This window comes from Trachurus trachurus (assembly GCF_905171665.1).
Source record: "Trachurus trachurus genome assembly, chromosome: 6".
Lineage (NCBI taxonomy): Eukaryota > Metazoa > Chordata > Actinopteri > Carangiformes > Carangidae > Trachurus > Trachurus trachurus.
Window position 1 is genome coordinate 5,572,501 of NC_139897.1, and position 5,502 is coordinate 5,578,002.

The window sequence follows — 5,502 nt, forward strand, 5'->3', positions numbered from 1 at the left end:
ACCAGGGCCAGTCTGATGCTGGGAACAGCTCAATGAGAGGCAGAGCGAACTGTGGGATTATGGAAATCTATGTAAGGCTTGTTTCATACGACTGCGTGTGGTTTCTGTGAGAGGCAGAGAGGCTGATGAATACATTCACCTGATGAAATAGAAAGGTTTTGTGTCGTTTGTATTTTTCTTCAAATGACAACTTGATACGTCCCCTATACTGTGTATTCAGTTTACAGTAACTACAATCAGAGAGAGGCCTTATCTCCTCTTGCCTCTAGCACTACTTGATCTTCTTTCCACTTACATATCCACTGTCAGTAATAGAAGCCTTTGCAGCTTTGGATATATTGAGATTGGTGGGAATGCTACAGGTTTTTTTTTTTGTCACACCCAAGAGAATGATCATAAAAATATAACTGAACCCACGGTGACCAGAATTTATATCATGACATCGCTTGTTTTCATGGTCATCTTAAATTGTCCAGATGAAACATCCATAAGCAAGAAAATAATGTAGCCTATAGCAACCTCTCAGATTGTTAATAAATTGGAAAGGGAATATGAACAATCTGGGTTTGTTTCCCCTCTTTATAACTTCGATTTTTTTTTCTTTTTCTTTTCTTTTTTTTCTGCGGCCAGTGAAACCTTGTCCAGTGCTTAGCCTGACACTGAAGAACCAGAGGAGGCAATTAAACTTGACCTGATCTGTGACACACGTCTATAAATAATTCTTTAGTTCAGACAGGTAAACTAAGACACAGATCCAACGTTTAAGAGTAAAATGATATACTGTAGAATAGCTGAGTATTTCATCTGTCCTCACGTTCTATGCTGTATATTCATGGGAGTTCTATTTCCTACCATAGCTAAGTGTAGTAAAAAAAAACAAAAAAAACTGTGTTTAACTTGTGAGATTCCTCAGTGTCACCATTTACCTTTGCACAACATTGGCATTATGTCAGCAGCTCGCTTAATGAGTTAGTCACCTGGAATGCATTTCAGTTAACAAGACATGCTTTGTCAGGCATTAATTAGCCTCGCCTTCCTGATCCGTTTGAAGCCCTCAGTTGTGTTGTGTTGTATGGTGGCAGTGTATTTGAAAACTGTGCAGCCGAACTGAGTAAAGCGAAATGTTAGTGAAAGCGGGTCGCATGAGGAAAGGAAGACTCAGGTTAGAGCCCACGAGAGCCTCAGGAAGCGTCATGACTTTAGTTTGTCGAGACGTGCAAAGCAAGGCAAAGCAATTGTATTTGTATAGCCCGTTTTTACAAAGTTTGTCTCAAAGGGCTTTACACAGCATCTTAACAACATCATCTGCCCTTAGACCAGTGGTTCCCAACCTTTTTTGGCTCGTGACCCCATTTTGACATCACAAATTTCTGGCGCCGTCAATCAAGATGCTCAATTTATATTCGAGACATACAGTTGTTTAAGATTGTGTGAAGTGTTTTTAATCAGAATTTAAAAAAAGAATAATAATTAGTCAAAAAATATTTTATCAGTCTTTTTTTTTTTTTATCAATTACTAAACATTTCGGGTGACCCCATTTGAATTCCAGGTGACCCCACATGGGGTCCCGACCCCAAGGTTGAAAAACACTGCCTTAGACCCTCACATCCACTGAGGAAAAACTCCCAAGAAAATCCTTAACAGGGAAAAAAGGAGAAAACATGGAAATGGTTCATAAGAGCTGATTAGGGCAACTTCTGGTGGGCAGGGAGGGCAGGCCAGCAGCGCTGCGATACAGCAGTTCAGCCTCTAGGTGGCAGTAACGACGCTGCTCAAAAAACTTCAACTTTATGTAAAAAAAAAAAAAAAACAGAGGTGAGGAGAGGAGGAAGGAAGCTAGCATCAGCGGCAGCAGCGCAACGGCGGCGGTGACCGTGTGTGAACTTTAGCGGGTATAGCTCCTTCACCTCACTGACCGTGGTCCACCGAACACACAGAGGAAGCAAGAGAAGAAGGGAAACTACAGCCCGGCCCCGGCAGCAGCTTCTCTTCAGTCCGGTCTAGACAGGGGAACAAGGAAGTGAACAGCTGACTGACTTCCATTTGTTTTCCGCCGGTAAGTCCCGTGGAGTTGGACACTTTTGTGTTGCTTCCTCGCGGCGTGGCTGCTGCTGCGACAGGGGGTGAAGTTGGATTTAGCGGTTGTTTCGGTGGGAATGGACAGAAGCAGGCAAGATAAACTCTTCGAAACTTTTGCGTGTGTGTGTGTCAGGTGTGGTGTGTGTGATGAACAGGTCGGCGCACTGATTTATTTATATGTTTTTGTGCGGTTTATTTCTCGCGGAGGAGCCGTGTGTTACTACCAGACCCCCCATCTGACTCATTCATTGTGTTCAATAGTGAGTCAAAAAGCAGACTGCGGCTTTAAACACCCAAAACGCCTGGTGCTGATGCATTAAACAGTAATATCTTGAACAATGTGCAGTTTCTGAAAGGTAGCTATTTAGTTCCTACATTAGACTGAATGTTTGTAGCTTATATCGCTGCTGTGTGGCCCCGCCCCCATCACGCGTCACAACTAAGAGCCAAAGAAAGTTCATAGAATAGCCTAATAGTTGGTTGAATAAAACGCATCTTTAATAAGCACCCGCGCCTTTTCCAGCAATGACTGTAACAATGCTAAATATTATCCTTCAGGACGGTAAAAATGATTGAATTTCATGTCTGAATTGACCACAAATCACTGGGAACTGAACTTTAGGAATAATGGTCAGATTGCTTGTTTTATCTGAGCACATGTTGCATCACATTTTTTTTGCTTTGACAGGAAATCCTTTCAGATGAGACCTGTTAAGATAAAAGTTTGGTAGCCTACTCTTACTTTGAAAAACTAATAGTTAATTAGGCTACATGTTTGTCAAGTAACTTATTATTTAAACAATTTATTATTTCCCTCTAATGCAGGGGTGAGCAAACTTTAGCTCAGGGGCCACAATGAGTTTTAAAATTTGATTGCCGGGCCAGTATCAGATGAAAACTTACATTCAAATTACATTCAGTTTCACTGGAGCAGCGCTGTTCCTTTTTTGCCAGTGCATCAAAGTTTGTGGTCTTTGCTATAATTTGGACAATTTTCTACCAACATTTGACTGGCTGGATTAAGAAGCCCAACGAGCCATACATAGCTTGCAGGCCTTTGTTTGCCCAAACAAACTAATTGGTCTAATGGGCTCCATCAATAATGTGTCCTAAATTTGCTGCTGACACATGTAATAGAATGAATGGGAAAAACTTCAAATAAATATAGATCCAGTAATTAAAAATGGAAGGAACTCGATAGCTATATTAAAAATTTCAGATACCACACCACATGCTATGATTTATTCTACAAACCACAAGTTGAGGGAGTTGAATAAACCTATTAGTCACTTAATACAGTGTAATATGGTGCATAATATACAACCCAGCTGTTGTTTTTGGGAATGTATTTCCCACTGCATTCATAAATTATACTTGCAGTGTCCTAGTGATGAAATCATTACCTTTGTACCATATTTATTCATAAACCCCATCAGCTATATCCTTGTTTATGTTCCTCTTTATCCTTTGTTTTCTCACTGCTGCGTCCTTCTATTATCAGCTGTTGCGGCAGCCCAGTTTATCCCGAGGGTGCCATTAAAGTTAGATTTTTATTGTCATCCTGAAAGCTGTATGCTTGGCAAAAGTTATTCATCAGAAGCTCAGAGGCAGGGGAATATAGTCATGCATCTTTCCGTGCTTCGTAAATCATCTCGTAAACCTTGCAGAGGTCTCATCTGCCACAGTCAGAAATATTTAGGTTGATAAGTGAGCAGTAATGGGTCTGTTTTTCCAGGGCCTGCGGTGCACCAGCAAGCTGATTATGGCGTCTGCGTTCAGTGATGACAGCCATTTATATTTGCAAACAAAAGCTAATTTCTCTAGTGCTCAGTGCATAATGAATTTATCAGCTGATCTAACTGTTCTCCCACTGCTAGTTATACCCTGATAACATCACCAGCATGTTATCTGACCCTTAAGGGTGATAATGTATACTCATGGCTGACGTTAGTGTCACGTCTCCATAACTTTGTGCACTTCAGCAGTAAGTTTTATTGGGTATAATAATAATTAACTGCTTTGTTAATGATTTAATCTTTAGATAACAAGTGGCTCATTTATTCGGCATCATCCTCACTCTGAGGTTATTGTTAAATGCTTTGTCTATTAAACTCTTTTCACAATAAACGCTCCAATCACAAACACATTATAATATAATGCTTTATTTAATTTTCTAAATCCACCCACTAAGCATTACTGACAATAACCCGTCTGCTTTTGCACAGTGTGTCATGACTTTTCTCATTTGCTGTCCGATCAGGGAAATGGTGACAGTGAATAGGATCTAATGACCAACTCGTCCCTGTCATAAACACGACGCCGGCTTCCTGCACCAGACAGTCTCAAAGGTTAAAAGCCTTTTATTGGACTCATGTTGTTGATCTCCAGCCCTGCGGCGATGACGGAGGTGACTCATCTGCGGTTGGAGGCCTGCAGGTGACAGCCAGGGATGTTTATAATCAGGCTCTAATTTATTCACGGGAGATAGAGGGTTTTATTTTTCAGAAGGGGAGCATTATAGATAGCAGAGACGAGCCAGTCTTGCGCAAAGATATTTTTGCCTCGTTCCCCCTGTGTGTCTCATTTGTTTTGTCCTCACTTAAAGGGACACTGCTCAGTTATGATGTTAGTCAGAATCCACAAAACGACAGCACCGGTCACCACCAGGGAGCCCTGGGCAAAGTTTATGGACAGAAATATGAACGTGAATAAGTGATGTAGTTGTTACGTACCAGTAGGAATACAGGAGTTTAGACTGAGGAGTATTGCTTGACCCATACTTAATTTTTCAGGCAAATACTGCTGTATATTGCATATTGCATATTAGAGTTTCAAAAATCTGATAGCAGTATTTGGCAGGAAGTAATGCTTATCATAACCCTTTAAACTGATATTTCAACATTTTGGTAAATTCACCCATTGTCATAATCCCTATAGTCATCACAGTAGGTTTGTTACCTTTAATTGTCGGTGCAAGCTATTTTTCGATTGGCGGGGCAGAGATATAGACATATGGTATTTCTGGGTTTTCCCCATCAAACTCATCAAATACACAATCCAACAACTCCAAAACACTCTCGTGCAAGTTGTGACCTGCTCATTCACCACGCTATGAAATAATAACGGAACGTTATGAGACAGAGTCGTTTTCGAAGTAAATGCGTAGCCAGAACCACATTCCAAATCAACTCATCAAATAAACTTTATTTGTCCCGGAAGGGAAATTTGTCTTGGGCAAGTGGCGTCGTATCAGCTGCTTTGTACTTGTAGTATATACATACACAATACATACACTACAGTAGTAACAACATATCCAAGAAAGGAAAGAGAAAAAGAGAAAGTGCAGAGAGTGCAATAAATAGTTTAAAACAGGGGTTCTCAACTAGTCTCACTCTGGGACCCACATTTTCCCATGGTCATTA